Source organism: Macaca nemestrina, chromosome 1 (genome assembly GCF_043159975.1).
Source record: "Macaca nemestrina isolate mMacNem1 chromosome 1, mMacNem.hap1, whole genome shotgun sequence".
Classification (NCBI taxonomy): Eukaryota; Metazoa; Chordata; class Mammalia; order Primates; family Cercopithecidae; genus Macaca; species Macaca nemestrina.
This window is the reverse complement of record NC_092125.1, coordinates 80,152,809-80,172,466: the sequence shown is the minus strand read 5'-3', so window position 1 is coordinate 80,172,466 and position 19,658 is coordinate 80,152,809. Positions and strand designations below refer to the sequence as shown.

The 19,658-nt window shown below is 42.1% G+C and overlaps 1 long non-coding RNA gene and 1 other non-coding gene across 2 annotated transcripts; both read left to right on the top strand.

The window, feature by feature from the left end:
* Positions 1–6,729: 6,729 nt before the first annotated feature.
* LOC105493471 (uncharacterized) lies at positions 6,730–19,543 on the top strand. The gene is made up of 4 exons (XR_011608783.1): positions 6,730–6,878; positions 6,961–7,105; positions 12,833–12,887; positions 19,453–19,543. It is a non-coding gene; the product is annotated as an uncharacterized lncRNA (long non-coding RNA).
* Positions 9,990–10,093, top strand: LOC112428860 (U6 spliceosomal RNA). Its single transcript, XR_003020927.2, has one exon. It is a non-coding gene; the product is annotated as a U6 spliceosomal RNA (small nuclear RNA).
* Positions 19,544–19,658: the final 115 nt, after the last annotated feature.

Here is a 19,658-nt window from a genome sequence, read left to right as displayed (position 1 = left end):
AACATGTCAGAATTTTTCACTCTTTATGCACTTAAGTATGGCTGTTAGAATGACTTATTTCTGATAATAAATTGTTTTTTGCCAATAGAAGCCATTGACTTTGGGGGCATCAAAATGTGGGTTTGCAATTGAACATTAACAGCACCTAGTCCTTGTGAGCAAGTTTAACTTTTGGGGATATTAAATGTATAATGTAGTAGAAAGTCTGGAGAAATATTTTGGGTCTAGGCTCTCCCATTTGCAATTTCTATGACAATTTACTTCAATTACTTATGTCCTAGCTTCTTCATCTAGGAGACAATGAGTTTGGAAAAGATTGGTATTTCCATAGAAAAATATCTGTGAAGCCCTGGAGCTCACATTGGGCAAAGTTCTGGGCCCTCCCTATGAGTCTTGATAAGTAGAAAGGGACCTACTTTTATCTATCTGGCATACTGGCTTTCAAATTCATTTTTTGTAAAGTGCCTGCTAAATTGTATTGGAATACCACTGGACTAGATGATCACATTGTCACTCTGAATTCTCACTTTCTTTAGAACTAAACTTTCACTCTAGAATGTTAAACATTGTGAGGCTCTTGGTTTGCTCCCTGTATGTACCCTGAGAGAAGGCAGATTCATCCTTCCCTGGGCGCAGCCCCATCAAGGTCAGCTTGGGCGTACTGCATGGTCTGGTTGCTGGAAGCCTTGAAGCTTAGCTTTCTGGTTGCTACCCTTGGTTCCTATGTATCATGGTCAGGACCTAAAAACAGTCCTCAGGGGCTGAGTAACTTTAGCCTAATACATGTGCACAAATGGCAGCAGAGTGGGCAACCATTGAGTTGTCTAGGAACCAAAGAAGCTGGAGGACCCATAGCCCTCCCCTCTCCCACAAGGTAGCATCATTTACTTAGATACCAGTTCTAACGATACCATCTCCCTGGAAGGGAGGAAGAAGGCAGAAGTATCTGAAAGCCCAGCATTTGACCTTGGCTAAACATTCATTAAAAGGCTGTATAAATGATCATATGCAACTAGGCTTGAAATTGGTGGGGTTCTAAATTATTCCCCCACTCCAATCAGTCAGTGAACCCTCAGAAAAGAAACCATCATTTTTACAGGCAAAACAAATAGTGTTTGTCATGTGTGTGCACATTTGAGTCATGTTAAGAATTAAATTTGGGGGCTCACTGTACTTAGAAACTGTTAGAGCATTTTGCTGATGACCATCTATTCTCTGGAGTTTGAAGGACTCCTCTGAGTTGTTCAGGCCTATCCTTCTTGTATGTCTTCACCTCCATAGCAGAAAGCACTTTCTCTGCTTTTTCCCACTCTAGGAGTGAGATTGATTTTCAGCATGTATGTTTTATTTGGGCCCCTAAAAGGTAACGTTACCCGAGAAGCTCCTTTTGCATGGATGTCATTGTGCCTGCCCTACGCGTATGTGTTGGTTGCATGGGGGATTTGCTCACTCTGGCCTGTGAACAAGACAGCAATTGGTCATTCTCCTCCAAGCAACAGCACAAACTAGACTGAGCATGATGGGTCATTCTCCTTCTTTGGGAACTGGATGTCCTGCCAAGAGCGGAAGAGAGCTCCCCACACACAGGTATCCCATCACGCTGCGCCTGGCTCCCTGCCCCCTCCCCTCTCCTCTTCCCAAGAACATGTCCACACTTACCTTGGTGCCAGCAAGAGCCTTGTTCTTCGACACAGCCACGGCGTTCCTCACAGGTTAATGCAATTGTAAACACTGAGTCACTGCCAGAGAGTTTAAATGCTGAAGAAACAGCAAGTGGTGTAAAGATGACCTCACAGCCTGTGACTGCCAAGTGGAGGCATCAGACGTTGCTGCTGGCAGGCAACATGGCAGAGAGACAAATGGTATAGGGGGGCTTTTGAACAATGATCTCCCCAAGAAAGAGCCACCCTTTCCTGTGTGTCCCAAATGGTTAGGCTGCAGGTGGCGGTCATGATGAAAGCCACAGGGGCCAGATCTCCACCCCAGGCAGGATGACTTAAGGGAGAAATTAGTCCCACCCAGTCCTCTCTGAGTGTTCATACTTGGAGAAAAATTGCATTTGCTAAGTTGTGTTGCATTGGTGGGTGAGGGTGGGCAGGGAGCAAATTTTGTAAAATGTACTCAGGGATTTCTTTGAAGTATCCTAAAGGACTGCCTTTAAAAAGATGCATGTGGTAAAACAAAAAATAAAATAAAATAAAAAAGTAGTAAAAGATCTTGTCATGAGTTTGCCTACTGTCAGAGGAAGATAAAGCTTAGTAGTGATGTCTGTATTATAGTCTGTACAATTACAAAGCTATTACATTACACACTAGATGCTCAGCCTGTGTCATGATGAGTAGAGGGCAGTAGACAGAAAGGCGAGACAAGGAGTAAAAAGGGATTTTTGCCTTCAGGGTGCTCAGAATCTATAATAGTTCCGGAGAAGTAACTAACTCTTAAACAACCAAATAACATGGTACAGTTCTCATTATCACATAGGCTGAAAACCGAGGAAATGTTCAAAAAGGATGTGGAGGGATAAGAGCTGGATTTCAAAGAATGGCTGGATGTATGTGTGTGCACATATGTACATGTGTGTATGTGTGTGTCTGTGTATGTACGGTGTGTCATGCTTTCAATGTGAACATGGTTAGTTATTTAGGATTGCTGGGGACACTGGCTCTGACCGGCCGCAATCTAGCATAAGTGGAAGAAAGTGTAAACCAAATGTCATAAACAAAGTATAACTTAAAAGCTCTCTTTTTCAAATAAACAAAGTTCTCCAATCAAAGTTTTGAAAGCAGAAATACTTTCTTCCCATAACCTCTAAGTGCTTTGTTTTTATTGTTATTATAGTTACCTGGTTTATGATGAAGGGAAGATATCCACATTTGCGTCATATCTTACATATTAGTAACTAGAACTTGGGCTTTTTTTTCCTGCAACCAGGTTTAGAAAAGAACAAACGGGGAAAATATATGCATCTGCTGGGTGGGAGGTTTTCTCTTTCTTCTCCTTCTTCCTAAGCCCCAGGCTTCTCTCTCTACTCTCTCTTCTTCTGGAAGAGTTAGTGTGCAATTTAAAAAATCATCTGAACTACCTTCCTTTCTTCATTGACTGCTTTTTCTTCCAGTGTCTCTGATCTCCCTGCCTCTCAGGCCCCAGGTCCCTCCAAGCTGCATGGCTGGGGTTTCCTCGAGGGCTCTATAGCCCAGGATCTATGCACAGTCTTTGTACTTATGTGGAAAAAAAGAAAAAGAATTGAGACCCACTGTAATGTGAGGTAGATGTGGTTAGGGATGGAGATGGGAAGAATCAAGGAGTATGGGGGGGTGTGTGTGTGTGTGTGTGTGTATGTGTGTGTGTGTGTGTGTATGTGTGTACATCTCCATTTCCTTTTCTCCCTCATCTCCAATCCACAATTATTTCTTGCCGTTACAGAGCCATATAATCCTAATTTTACAATAGAACCATTTGCCTTAAATAGTTGTCTCTTACTCTAGACTTAATCCTATCCCCAAAGTAGGGGAAAGTAGGGAAAATTGCTTTGCCTGCATAATTTGTAACTAGGAGCGCGCGCGCACACACACACACACACACACACACACACACACACTTTTTCAGATGCTTTAATACAGTAAATGCCACTGCCTATTGATAATTCAGGGAATTTTTAAATAATTTCAGTCTAAAAGTAAAGTATTTTATTGGGTGATAAACTTAATTCTTAGGTACAGCTTCCTTTATTCTCATTTCCCTCTTCACTATCTCTTTCTCACTTTTTCCAGAATCATTGGCACGGTAAGGAAATAATGATATGTGGAACTCCGCAAAGAGCACACTCTTATGGCTGCAGAAACCCCTTACTTTTTATTTAAACTAGAGTAAAATTAACAGAGGTCTGAAACTGCAACTTGAAAGTAAAGGGTATTCTAAAAATCAATGTCTAAATTACTTTATGGATTGGTTTGTCTTTTATTCTCCTCAGATTTTTTCTTCTTATAGTCGGTGTTTGCATGTCAACTTGTCTCTCCAATACTATCACTTCAATCATTGCCTAGAGTCTTTTATCGATTGTTGGTGTTGCTATGGGTATTAGTGTTGCTATTGTTATTAGTGTTGCTATTATTACTGTTGTTATTATTATCCATTTAAAGATGGGAAGAACCAAGACTCAAACTTTAATTATTTTCTTACAACTTTTCTCACCTCGAATGGTGTTAAAAGAAAAATGCCAGTGTAAGAGAGAGAAAGAGAAAAAGACTAGATTAAGTCTAAAACATATGGCAAGTAAATATATCCAGAATTATAGTACAAACACCAGAAATTCTGCTGTTGTGATTTTGCAGTTTGCAAAGTGTGCTGTAGCCCAGGAGCTTCTTGCCAGTGATCACTTAGCAGTGCCCTTCTCTGCTTGGGGGAAAGATACAGGGGTCTCCTAGAACTTTATCTGCTGCTAATTCTGGGAAGCATTAACTTGTATCTAAAAATATTTTATTTTCTATGAAAACTGTTTTGCAATGTTTGCCACACACTTTTGATTTAAATTTTTTCTTATGCAGGCACACTGATCACTGATACCAAGTATGGGTAAGCTGCGGCAAAGAAAGGAGAGACAGGTAACACCAGGAAAGGCACACTGTCTGGAGGGGACCGGGACAAACTTTATTCGCCAAAAAGATTTAAAAATGTTTTACATTAGTTTAAAGCTATCAGAAAATTAAATGCAAATATAGATTTCAATGTATGCTTAATTGTTTTATAGAAACTTTTATACAGATAAAATATTTTTCTTCTAAATTGGTTCTGGCAGGATTTGGAGAGCACAGGTTTCTAGCTTGACTTATAGTGAGGGATGTGTAAAAGGCAGCAGAGGAGGTAAGGTCAAGAGGGGCCAGATGCCGGGAGCACTTCAGTGCCTGAGTAAAGAGATGGGACCTACGGGCTGTCTTTATGAACATATAACTAAACAGCAGCAGGTCAAGCAAGTGTCATCAATAGAGATCCCTATATCAGGGTCCTGTCTACACCTCCAAGTCATTTCTGCAGAGTCGGACATCAATGGAAGCTTTAGAGATGAAATATTTTAAGTACAAGAATACAATTCACTATTGAAAAGATTCCCTTGATAGAGAAAATAATCCTTACTAAAACGATACTATCTCATCCAATATACTAGCCCAAAGGCTCAGATTTGTGAGTGTATCAGTGGAAGACCCTTGTAGTCTTGAATAAACTCTTCTAGAAACCATAAAACTGAGCTTGTGGCTGGTGATCGACCATCATAATCAATCCATCCATCTTCATGATGCCAGCCCTGTGCTCTGGGTGCTGAAGTTTCCTCAAATATGCCAGGCACCTGTCTGCTTTAGGCCTTGACTCTGACTTTCCTTTCTGCCTGGAACACTCCCTTGCCCCCAAACTTAAATATTTTCCCTAGTTTGATCGACTTGGATTAACTTATTTTAAATTGCAACCACCCTGTGGCCTGCAATCCAGATCCTTCTTGCTCTGCTCTACACCTTCCTCTTCCCAAAGCACTTACCACTAAAATATGACATACTTTACTCACTTACTATTCTTATTGTTTACTGTTGTCTCTTGGGAATCAGGGCTTTGTTTGGTTTGTTCATTGATGTATCCTCAGCATTGGGTCAGTACCCAGCACATTGTAGATCCTCAATAAATATTTCTAGAGTGAAGGAATCAATGCCTGGTTTTTAGAGGTTCTGCAGTTAACACAAAATCTTTATAATGTTGCATTTTCGAGCTCATCCTTTCGGTGCCACACCCATGATGCTGCATGATGGGTGTGTGTTCATGACTTGCAACTGCTCCCTCATGGGGTAGCAGAAGGATGCATAGGACTTGGGGTCCAGTTCCAGCCTTGCCCACTGTGTGGCCTTGGGCCTCAGTTTCCTCATCACTACAATAACTTCCTTAGAGGGTTTCTGAGAGGAAGAATGAGGTGACATAAGTGAAAGTGTTTGTAGACCATAAAATGGGATACAGGTGTTTTCCTATTGAGAAACACACAGAACTTTGGGCTGCAGTTTTCACTGTTCATAAAATTTTCTGGCCTGGCTTGCTGGACCTTCACTGATGATCTGCTATGTGACTAGAACTCTCCTAGGCAATTACACATATTATCTCCTCACTGAGCAAATTTACCTTCGTTATCCCACTTTTTACAGATGAAAGAGAGAAGACTCGTGAATTGTCAAAGTCACCTGGGTAGTGAATGTCAGGCTGAGACCCAGATCCTCGACTGTCTGATATGATTGTATTCTTGGTCATACTGCCTGTTTCACTGCTCTCTCTCCATAGCAACATGTCCCATCCCTCTCCCCACTCAAGTCTCCCACCCAGTCTCCCACTCTTTCACACTAACACACATATGTACATATACACCCTGCCCCATGACCTGGCGTAACGTGTATCTTGAAGAATCAGCAACTCTCAGCACTCAGATCACTGCCAAGTCTCAGCATCTCAGCTCATCTTGCCTTTTGTCTGTTTGTTTTGTTTTTTTCACTTTAACCTCATTAAAGGTCAGCAAGGATCACTTAAATTTTGGGTTATGCTCTGTCACATATTATGGGGTAAAGGTTGCATCATAACAATGTTTTGGAGAGTCTTAGAGACCTCTGGACTATCCCATGTGAATGATGAGGTCGTAGTACATATCCATCCTGCAGGCTTTCAGCCTTGACCAGAGGTTTTCATAATTAATGCAGCATCCTTGGGGCATGATCTGAAGCTGGTGAGCCAATGAGGACACCCTGGCAGGGCAGCTGAGCTGCGTGGATCCTTGTTCTGTCACCAAGCCTTTAAGTCATGTGCTGACATGTTACAGTCCTGCCTGGGACCCTTCCCACAAATACTTAAGATACACGGTGAGCTCACAGTCTGCTTGTCTGAGGTGGAAGAAATCATCTGTTCCATTCTTAAATTCCTCCATTCTCTTTCTTTCCCCAGACTTTGGGAATCATCCAACTGATGGAAAGAACCAGGAAAGGAGTCAGGATCTGCACCTTGGCGACTTTGAAGAACACCCAATTTGATGAATGAAAACTCCTCACTTGTGCTCTGGTGGTGTTTTGGGACAATGGGGCCCTCCTGGGTAGTAGTTATTGGTGCAGTCTCTATCAGTAACCACCCCAAGTTTGAGATCCTTTACAAGGGAAGGTCATATTTCCAAAACTGAAACCTTGACCAAGGACCCCAGAGAGAAAGGAAGGAGACACCACTCAAGTGTGTCATGGGCCTGTCCTAGGGCCTGGGAGTCGGCAGTCAGTGGCCTGGGATCCAAGGGTTAACAGCATGACCTGTTCTGGCTGATACCAGTCACATGGTGTGCTCAACCTCACTGTTATTATCTGTTTCGGGTGAGTCACTGAGAACACAGACAGGAAAGACCCATGAACTTAGCTGGTTTCGCCCCAGGGTCTGAGACTCCACACAGCTGAGTCTGGGCCGCTGACAGTGACTCATGGTGAGCCTCATGGGATTGCTGACGCAAGGTTGGAAGGGCACGTGGTCCTTCCCCCCACCACTGGGTAGAATCCCCACTAAAGCATCCAGGCTGGAAATCCATCTTGGTCCACGGGGAGAGAGAAAATAAAACAAAAAGGAATCATTTCTGATACTATAGCAAAGTATACAGGTGGATTTGGCAGGTCCAACTGACAAGTCTTCCACATTCTGAAAGGACTGACTTTCTCACAACGTAAGAGTCTCTGGGAGTACCGGGGAGTGCATATTCAACTGTTATAACTGGCATGTGCAGAGAAAACATCCGTCCTATCTCTGTTCTATGACTAGTGAGGTCTTTGTCCTACTCCTGACCATCCTCTTTGGGCCCCTGGGGGGTCCTGACTGATTTAGCCTCACCTGAGCTCTTGGTGTCACTAGAGACACTCAGTGTGACTGTGAGTCCCATTCATTCACTTCCTGACTGGGCTATCATCCTGCCCCGTTCTACCCATGCTGTTGGAGTTCAGGACAGGCTGCTATAAAATATGGCCCTTTGGCATTTTAGAAAACAGTAGAAGCAGTCAGGACACTCTCTGACCTTCTCTTGCCCTTCTTCCCTTAAGCAGGCTATAAAACCTAGACAGAATTTTCTGACCACCTGAAAGAGGCCATAAGATCCTCATTCAAGAGGTGTCTTCAGGCCATGTGCAGTGGCTCATGCCTGTAATCCCAGCATTTTGGGAGGCTGAGGTGGGCAGATCATGTGGTCAGGAGATAGAGACCATCCTGGCTAACACAGTGAAACCCCATCTCTACTAAAAATGCAAAAAATTAGCCAGGCATGGTGGCATGCGCCTGTAGTCCTAGCTACTCAGGAGGCTGAGGCAGGAGAATCGCTTGAACTTGGGAGGCGGAGGTTGCAGTGAGCTGAGATCACACCTCTGCACTCCAGCCTAGGTGACAGAATGAGACTCAGTTTAAAAAAAAAAAAAAAAAAAAAAGTGCCATCCCGATACCTAGAGGAAGGGAACTTCCTTATCCTCAAAGACACGGAGGCCAGGAAGAGTCTGAACAAGGAGGCCTTGCTAAGTTCCCCTCAGGTTGTTACCATCAGGTCACACCTTTTTGTCCTCCAATCATATTTCTCCTTGACTATCCACTCTTCATCAACCCAAAAATAAACACACTTCTCCCTTTCTTTGGATCTTCATTTCCAAAGGCTCCCCATCCACATAAAACTTATATTAATACCTTTGTATACCTTTCTCTTGTAAATCTGTCTTTTGTAAGGGGCACCTCACCCATGAACCTAGCGATGGATGTGCGAAGAAAATAAACCTTTCCTCCCCTCCACCAGTAAGCTGGACTCTCAGCCACCTCTAGGTCCTGATTCAGGCACACAGGGACCCACGGCATCTCATGAGAGTTAAATCTCAGGAACTCCCATTCTGCTGCCAATCTGCTATACACAAATGGAGTCTCAAAATGGGGAGCAAAGTCAAGAGCCACTCTCTGCCCTTGGTGTTTCTTTCATTTATCATTATTTTCTCTTCTTGTTGAATTTCTGTTGCGATTCATTGAAAGATCTATCACGTACCTGCTATTTGACAGGGTTAACTGTGACCTCAACGACGATGTTTTCCAAAAACTTCCCTGAAAAGTCACTTCCTGCTCTGTCTTTCCAGGGCACTTTACTCCTACCTCTTATTCTGCCTCTCACATGTATTGCAGGGATCTATCACTCCCCTGTTCTGTAGACCTCCCATGTTCCTGCTCAAAAGGAGAACCAGTCTTATTCAGCTTCTCGCCACCAGTGCTTGACACTCTATGAATGTCTGTTGATAAAAAATGAATAATGAAAGGAAACAGAAGGGCAAACTTAAGTACAGAAACTCTTCATACTCAGAGAGACAGCATGGTTTTGTGATTCAGGGCACAGGCTCAAGTCACACTGCCTTGGTTTTAATCCTGGCTCTAAGATTTAGCAGGAGTATGAGCCTAGGCAAGTTATTTAACTGTCGTGTGCCTCACCTTCCACATTTGAAATGTGGCAATAATAAGTACCTGCTTCACAGTGTGCTTGTGAGGATTAAATAAAATAATCTACAGTAAGCATTAGAATAATGACAGGTATGTAGTAAATGCTCAATAAATGTAAACTATTACGGTTTGTTCTTCCCCAGTGGATTTGAGTCTTTGTGGTGAAATGCATATGCGCTTAGATGAACAAATGGTTGGATTTAGGGTGTGAAGAAGAGAGTAAAATTCAAATTCCATTTTCAGTTAAAAACAGGGGAAAAGTCAATGGATTTTATGCTTTGCCGTCAGACTTCCCCAGGTAGATGGGAGATAATCTAATTTTTATTCTCTTTGCTTTACATGGAATCCGATGCAACAAGAAGGATGCAGGGGCATAGCAAAGTGTAGCTGTGTGTAACAAAGAAAATATAGTTGGAGGGCAAAGTGTGTCATGAAACAAGTGAAAAAGTATGCATTTTTCTTACTGAAAAAATGCATACTTTTTTCGTTGTTTGCTTCAGCAGCACATATGCTAAAATTGGAACGATGCAGAGAAGATTAGCATTGGCCCCTGTGCAAGGATGACATGCAAATTAGTGAAGTGTACCGTATTTAAAAAAAAATCATGAAGGTAGGATTTGGGACCGTTTCCACCATATGAACTGCTAAAATACCCATAAGATAAATGGTTACTTTTAGGGAGCTGGCAGCAATCCCTGGTCTGAAAACATATAATCTGAGACAATTTAGTTAATCTTGAATTTATCAAGCACCTCAATAAACTCTTTTAAAAATGCCAAGAGAGCTTTCTCTAAAGATTCCCCCAACACTCACCTTTGGTCTAGTGGCTCTCACTGGTGTTTCAGCTCTCTGTTCAATGTCACAGCTTTGCTAGAAAGTGTAGTGGTCCCCCCTTATCCATGGGGGATATATTCTAAGACCCCTGGTGGATGCCTGAAACTACTGATAGTACCAGACTCTTTACATGCTATGTGCTTTCCTATACATGTGTATATATGATAAAGTTTAATTTATAAATTAGGTGTAGTAAGAGATTAACAACAATAAACTAGAATAGTTGTAACAATATACTGCAATAAAAGCTATGTAAATGTGATCTTTCTCTCTCTCTTTCAAAATACCTCATCGTACTGTTCTGCAGGGTAGTTAAAACTGCAGAAAGCAAAACTGTGGATAAGGGAGGACTACTGTAGTCACAGACTCTTTCAGAAACAGTCAGATGAAGTCTTGAAAAAATGCCCATGAACATGGGAACCACTTGTAGCAAATCATGGAGACCACAGGAAGAGTTAAAACATACAAAATGCTGCCTCCAATTCCCAGAGCACTGAAGAGAAGAGTCTCATGCTAGGTTGGGGAGTTAGGGAAAATGTGCCAAGCAAAAGGAGGCAGGAAAACACACACACACACACACACACACACACACACACAGGGGAAGGTGACCAAAAGCACAGGGCAGCATGAGGGGAATTCGGAGCACGCCAGGGAAGTGAAGTCTAGACTTGCTCGCACAATTGCAGCTCCCTAATCCTCTTCCTGGATCTCTGGCTTTCCCTGGATTTCCCATAATGGGATCTTCCATTTTCACCTCTTCTTCTACTTCCCTTCACCCTCTGTCTCATTTATGGAACTGAGACTGGACTTAATTGGCCTGGGACAAGAGAAATGTTTAGCCCAGTGGTTCTCAAGGTTTGCTGTGGGTGGGTCAGGGGCCAGGCAGTCTCCATTTGTCCCGCAAATCCACTCACCATCCTTCTCACCCAGGGGTGGCCTCCTGTGTAGCAAAACCACAGGCTCTCTTGCCTCTGGCTTCTGGTTTGCAGAAGATTGGCAAAGTGGGGTTAGGTGCTTATACCCCTATCAGGCCATCAAGCACTGGCTGTGTCCCTCCATGGCAAAATCCCAAGCACATACTATCTTATGGCCCTTCCCACAGTCCCTCTGCTCCAGATTCCAGTAACCCACTTGCTGTGCGTGCACCTGCATAGCTGCACCAAGGCTCTTAACAGCGCACAGCACTTGTGACTTCTCCTTACCCTGACTACCTCTCTGAAATGGTCGCTTTATTAAACTCTCCTAAGACTATCCTAATTTGAGTGTGTCATCAGTTTCCTGCAGGGGCTCTGACAAAAAGGGAGCTTGTCTAAAATTCAGATTTCTGGGTATTGACTGCAGAAATTCTGAATAAATAGGAGGTCCTGGGAAAGGCAGGGAGATTTCTAAACCAAGCCCTGGAATCTGTGGGAGGGCTCTGGTAGCCAGAAAAATAGAATTACAGAGCATCAGAGTATGTGACATAGAGATTCTCAACACCTCATGGATTTATGCTGGCACAGTTTACCTATAGCCTAGGGCCCCTGAAGTTTATTTGTATTGATTGCAACATCACTCACAGGACAGGGAGATGTAAGAGATGGCATATGCTCAAACATGAAGTTGAAGAGTGGGATCTATGCAAGCCAGCCATGCATGCCACTGGTCTACCCAATGGTTGTTACTAACACAGTGTGAAAACGAGGCACTTGGCCAAAGAGAAAAAAAAATCAGAAAATGAACTGGTGTTAGGGAAACAACGAGGACCAATCAGGCATACAGAGAAAACCCAAAACTTACTTGCATCTTAAAGTCCTATGGACAGAAACCTGTCCTGTTTTGCAAGTATCAGGTGTATTCCTGGAAGATGACTATTTCAGGTATTTAGAGTAATATTGTTTAGGTAACAGGGTAGACAGCAGAGGCGGTTGGAGAAGAACAATGCCTTTTCTGGGAACTGCAACCTCCTGCTGTTTGTCTGTTTCCTTTCTTAGCATAGTAACTCAGAAGGTAGAGGGGCCAGCTCAGATTCTCCTTCACAAGGACATGCTGCAGACGTCAGGCCCCACCACTAGTGCCTGCCTTGAAGGTCTTCAAGCAAGAATCTAGTCATGGACATCCCCTTAAAGAAAATCTAATTTAAATCTTCTGCTATTGCTAACTGATGTGCCAGAAGAGATAACGCAAATAAATTAATTTGCAATGACATGAATGAAGTACACATTCCCCTGGCATTCTGCTTCCCGCCATAGCACACCTAGGTGTGATGTGCCATGAATCCCTTGGTAGCTCTAGAAAAAGAAGATGGGCTGTAATATCAAAACCCTGGATTCAAATCTTGACTCTCTCACCTGCTTTGGAAGAGTTATTTAACGATTCTGATTGTTTCTTAACAAAATTGAAAAAGTCTGGGAACCTCATAAGAAGATGAAATCTTTAATCGTATTAATGTATCTAATCACAACACAGCAGCTGTTATAGAGGTGTCAAATGAGAGTGGTCGTTCTTCCTACTCTTCTAGAAGCTCTAGGGAAGCCCCACATCACCTTTTCCTTTCCTGTTTGCCATGGCTCCAAGTAAGAGACACTGCAGTCAAAATGACAATTTTGATTTCAGTCTTGAAATGTGCGGCCTAAATATAAAGCTCATCTATTTGGTTTGAGGTTCAGAGACCCGAGTAATTCATTCTGAGAGATCCAGGTTCTAAAGTAACTTGATCCCTGCACAGGAAACAGTCTCAGCAATGACCTTGTCATCTCTCATTCACTCTAACTTCCTGGGCACCAAAGACTTCTACTTCCTCAGTGGAGAGTCAGATCAGAAGCTATAGACTCAATCCACTAAAACTCAATGGCCCTCTCTCAGCCTGCCGCCTGTCTGAGGTGAATCCAGGCAGCCTGTGAGAAGATGAAACTCCCCTGCATGAGTTTTTTTGGCGAGAAGTTTTAAAATCACTAATTCAATGTCTTTACTTGGGTGTTGTGCCATGTGTAACACTTAGAATCACCCCTGGTGCTCTCCTTTTATGTATTTCCTGAATGAATATGAAAATATCCTGTATCTACTGAACTTAATCCCTCAAACCTGCCATTTTGTCAACGACCTACCCTGAATTACTATCTGGGCCCATTCGACACTCATGAATCTAGATTATTTTTCACCTAACTATACTAGCAAAGAACTTGTGTCCTGTGGCTAGCTATTGGCATTGACATTCCTCCATCCATCCGTAATAATATATACATTATTGGGTTCTCACTACATGTTAGTGACCTCTTAAATCTGGAAGTTCTTGGGTGAGTATGAGGAAATTTGGTCTATTGAAAGAAACATCTTTCTTTCAGCGTTGAATTGAGGATTAAGCACTTGACCTTGGTAGCCTATATCTGTCCCCAAATAGCCAATGTCCCTATGGAAGGTAGACTCCATCCACCTCCAAACCAAGCCCCTGGAAATGCATCCCTTGTTCTCATTGGTGGTAACAGGCACCTCCTTGAACCTCTCCCCAGCTTGGCCTCTCAAAGCACCAAACAAACCTGAAATTGTCTCAGGGGAACCCCTGTCTCTCTGACACCAGGGTACTAACAAATTGGACAGGAACCCCACTAAGCAGAGTCAAATCTAACTCTCAGCCTAAACCTGATAGTTTCTTTCTCCCCACCCAGATACAAGGTACCTTGACAACAATCCTTTAAAAATCACATAATGTCTCCCTTGTTCTATATTAATTTTTAAATTTTCATAGATTTCTCCTTTTGCTAAAGCCAAATGTAGCTGCACAACTGCTTTTATGTTACTTGCAAGAAGCTATTACATTCAAAAGAAAATGAGAACTCCAGGCTGTGCTGCCTAATGGCACCTAATATCTGCATTACACACACAGAAAACTGAGATTGGATCCTGCCCGTTTTTCTTAAGGGGATGATGGTATAGAATCTATTTAGTCAAGAGCAGAAGGTAAGAGAGGATAACATTTTTCTCCAAAGGAAGGGCATGTAGCCCCTAAAGGTTCCTGCAGCCAGGCCTAGGAATATCACCAGTGACCTGGCTTGGCTTTCAGTGGGCCTGTTTGGTTTTGTCCTAGCATAGAACATAAACAGCATCAAATAGTCTGGGACATCCAGAGGCTAAAGTGCCTGAGAGATTCTCAACCCTTTCTGTAATGATACATTTATTTTAAGTTCACTCCATGGATCTCCTCTCAACCACAATTTTAACTTGAGTATCTTTTCTACTCGTTCTGTAGGTTTATATGTCACTGCTGTTTTATGCTATGAAGTTAATTTTCCTTTAACTTTCTTTGTGTCATGATGAATTACTTACATTTAGGATCACTGTACTTTTCTTTCTTTAGACAGAGACAGGGCACCCTAAGTAGTTGTTCATAACACTGGAACCTAACTGTTGCTAATTTTCCTTTCTGACATCACAACTTGGTTCAGATTAACAAAACAGTGGTCCCTGTCTCAGAAAGGTGATTAAATTCCCAATGACAGCAAAGTTCACACAAAGCAGGTCTAACAGGAAGCCACAGTGTCTAGCGGCAGCCTGCAGAGTCATATGTGACAGGAAGCAAGGAGAGGGCTGGAAACTCCAAATGGAGCAGCGCCTGACATGCCTTTACAGCCAGAAGTCTTCATGTTTATTGATGCTAAGGAAACAATTATAATTAGTTATGGCTAAGGAGGCAACCTGAAATACCTTTCCATTTATTCTTAATTCTGTTTCTGTTCTTAATACCACCACCACTACCATTGATGGAAATTCTATGGAAAGAGGAAGAAGGGAGAGTATGTGGGAAGAGGGAGGGATGGAGGAAATTGGGCAGCTTGGAACTAATGAAGGTAGTCTGAGGAATATCACACTATCAACAGTCTTTCAGAAGGGAGAGTGATGACAACAGTGAGGACCTTTGTGGAGCGCTTGCTCTATGCTGGGCACTGTTGTAGGTTCATTACCTGTATTATTTCACTGAATCTTCACTACAACACTATCAGGTAGGAAGTATTATGATCCCTTAGAGTAAATGGATCGCTGCCACATTGCATGTAAAAGGGTGATGTTACATATACAAAGTAATATTGCATATAGATTGAAATCACATGTAAATTAAGATTGATATTGCATGTATGTAGATCATATGTAGAAGAGTGCATTGGAATCAAGGCCATTTGTCAAGATGGCAGCCATCATTGGAAACTTTTTTCCTAGGGGTTACCAGTGGCCTAGTTTAGAAAATAACCTTGTGCCTCTTGGAAAAGGAGTTGGGAGCAAAAGAAACTAGCTGCTCATAGGAAAAAAGCAGACACAAAGAGGTTCTAAGATCTGCTTCAAAAGGGATCTGAAATAAAGACTAAGTGAGTGGTCCTTCAAGAGGCAGCAGGCAAAGCTCACCTTAGGAGGAAGAAGAGGAAGCAGCCATCTATGTGTCACAGGTGCTGAGGTGTAGGAGACCCCAACCCTTCAATCATCTTCCCTATTTAATTTGCTAATAATGCGTCAACATGGTAGACCCTGGCACACATTAGGAACTCAATAAATGTTACTTTTTTTATTTATTTGATAAGATCCAAGTGCTTTATCAGTGAAGTACATCTTTCTGTAAATTTAGTTCTATGATCCATTCTTAAGAATTGATTTTAGGGCTGGGCACAGTGGCTCATATCTCTAATAACAGCATTTTGGGAAGCTGAGGCTAGGAGTTTGGGACCAGTCTGGGCAACATAGTGAGACCTCATCTCTAAAACTGTTTACAAATTAGCTGGCCATGGTGATGGGTGCCCACAGTCCTAGCTTCTAGGGAGGCTGAGGTGGGAGGATCCCTTGAGCCCAAGAGCTTGAGGCTGCAGTGAGTTATAATTGCACAACTGCACTCCAGCCTGAGTGGCAGAACAAGACTCCATCTCACACACACACACACAAAAAGTTTTTGCTAAAGAGAAGAGAGATTTTGGGGATATGTGGCAATAAAAGAAAATACTCTAGGGGAGATGGATATGGGAAGGACAGAGTGGGACACCTAAGAGAAACCCCGCATGATTTTCCCAATATTGTCTGGGCAGCCTTAGGAGCTGAGGGATGGAACAAGGAGATACCAGCAGCCTGCAGAAAGCAGTAGAGCTGACCTTGCACACACACCATCCACGGACACCTGGATGCAGCCCATGTTTACACCATAGCATGCGCTCTCACTTATATGCCTCATGTACCTGCTCTATTCCTTTAGCAGGAAAGCTATACATTATTTTTCCAATGAGTGGCCATTTGGAGGGAGATGTGCAGATATTTGGTTTATAACCTATCCCTGCTCGTTGCACAGCATAGGAAGGTATGGAATGGATGATGGCACAAATAGTAGAACCTCGTCAAAATACTCTGAAACCTTTATCCTTTGTAAACCCAGAGGCTCCTTCCATCCTCCACTCTCCTCTTTCAGAAGTCAATCATTTTAATTATGGCAAACCTTTCTCGGCCTATATGTGTCCCAGCAGCAAAATGACAGTCTCAACAACATTTACCTGTTAGCTATGGATTCTAGTCTAAAAGGACTCATATTGCTTTCATCTTCCTAGATCCAGTGCCTGGCACAGTGAAATTATTAAAAAATGTTTGTTGAATCCTTAGGTGATTTTACTATGTGCAGAAATATATATCAAAATATTCATTGAAACATCTCAGCCCTGGATCTAAGATTGGGTGAGGTATAGGAAGAAAGGGTAATGTACCAAAACAACAACAACAACTACAACAACAAAACTAGAGTAAGATATGGTTTCTGTCTTCTAGAAGTTAAAAAGACAGATAAGTAGCAACAGGCATGGTATGGTTAAACACTAAAATTAGTCATTTATATATTACCTGTTTTTCTCATACCCTCGCTGTGCATTAGAAGCTTTGTGAAACTACAGATGCCTGCAGTTCACACACAGAGATTCTGATTAGGTCTGTCTAGTCAGGGTCTATATTTTTAAACAGTCCACAGGCGATTCACATGCATATCCAGGATATGAATCACTATAACAAGTGCTAGAGAACATAATTAAAAGAGCTACTAGCAAGAACCAGAGTGGGGGGAGGAGTCTCACGGCATGATTGGAACCTCTTTTGAACCCTGAATCATACAGAGAATTTGGATGGTAGGGATGGAGACCAGAGAGCCTTCTGGTTGGGAGAAAGAATTGAAGACATGGTGAACAAAGGAAGTTGAAAATTAGGGAGAATTAGGGAGATATTGTTCAAAGGATACAAAATTCCAGAGAGGGGAAATAAGTTTAAGATATCTATTGTACCACATGGTGGCTAATCACAATGTATTGTCTACTTGAAAATTGCTGAGTAGATTTTAAGTGTTTTCACCACAGAAAACGATGTGTGTGAAGTAAAGTGTATGTTTAGTAGCTTCAGTTCCCGGTTCGATAATGTATATATTTTGTATACCATACATATATTTTTTTTTTGTCAATGAAAAAAGCAAATTAAAAAATGCCAATGTTAATTAAAAGAAAAGAGTTGGAAGTCAAATGGATACATATTTGCTCAGTGGCAACCACATCTTAGAGTAAGGTGCAGAAGTGCCCATGTGAAGATGGTGGCTCTGGTTGAGGTAGTACCACCTGGTTACCCGATGGCAGAAAGAATATCCTTAATGACCAAAGGAAGGCCACAGAGGGAAGATATGCTTTGGCCGTGTAAAACCAAAGAAAATGACTGAGGCGACTCAATCAATCTAGAGATTTATTCTGCCAAGGTTGAGAATGCGCCCGGGAAAAAGGCACGCAAAGTCACAGGAACATCTGTGATTCGGGGAAAAAAAATAGGGAAGAATAGGCAAGCAATTGCATTCTTTTGAAGCTAGATTGGTGTTCACTGAATCCACATTTTAAATGTGAAAAGAAGGGATAGAGGAATAGTCAACTATGTATTGGCTCCAGCTCAATGAATCTGCATTTTTAGGTAAGATAAAGTAAACATAGAGTAAAGGAAGTATTCAAATGCATTTGTCTCAGGTGAGCATAGGGATGACTTCTAATCCTGCCTTTGTTCTCTAACTATGAAGATAAGCTGTGCTTTTAACTTCTAGAAGACAGAAACCATATCTTACTCTAGTTTTTTTTTTTTTTTTTTTTTTTTTGGTACATTACCCTTTCTTCCTATACCTCACCCAATCTTAGATCCAGGGCTGAGATGTTTCAATGAATGTTTTGATATACATTTCTGCACATTGGGGTGCACAGAGAATTTTCTTGTGAGCGAATTGTGAGGGAGGCTCCCTGGGGAGGCCTGTAACCTTCTACCTTTGTAGCTATCTATTTAGGAACAAAATGAAAGGCAATTTTGAGTGACTCCGTTCCCAAGCTTAACTTTGCCCTTTGGCATAGTGAGTTTGGAGTCCTGAAATTTTTATCTTCTTTTCACAGCCACAGCCTGGGAAGTAGGGCCCCTTTCTTTGTGCCTACAAAACAGCTGTGGATGGCTACAAAAATGGTCTTGAAAAAAATGTTGAGATAGACAAAGAAACACATGCATTCCCATTCCCAGATTTCATTATTAAGACTCTGTCTCAAGAAAGGTGCTTGAGTTTGAGGCCCCATATTCTTGGAATGGTGACTACTGGGAGCTTCACCTTACGGGTTGAGGATATGTTTCCCTGGCTTCCCTTAATTCCCAGATTATCAGGTTTCTTTCTTTTCAGTGACTCAGTGGCAAAAGTCTTTTGCCTTTCTACTTCCTTTCTAGGGAGTAATAAAGAAGAGGGGTGTGAGTGGGACTCAGGGATAACTGGAGGTAGAAAGGAGGTTCAAGAGATGAACCAAAAATATCTTAAATAAAAAATGCTCCCAGCAGAGGGTCAGGGGTGGATGTGCCTGATTCCCAATGCATGTCAAATATGCATTTGTCTCAGGTATGCAGAGGGATGACTTCTAGTTCTGTCTTTGTCCTGCACCTATGAAGATAAGCTGTTGCATATAAGATGTTCCTGCCTGTTCTAGGGCAAAACAAGATAGTAAAAAAAAGAGGTAATTGTAGCTGCTATCCCAGATGGAAAGGTGAGGGGTTATTGATGGCACACACCAAATTTAGTAAGCTCACTTATGACACCAAGTAAGGACACTTTCATTGTGCGAAGCACTTTTCATACAGGTGTAGGGACAGATCAGAAGATTCTGGAGAAGGCAGATCACCAAAGAACTCAAGATGTGCTGATATTTTGCCAATTTCCTTCATCAACAACTTGTCTTCTTTACCAACTAAGGGAAAACAAAGAGAACAAACTGAAAAAAAAAAAAAAAAAGAAGAAGAATAAATAATTAAACAAATAACTTAAATAAGAAGGTAAGACCCCCCCA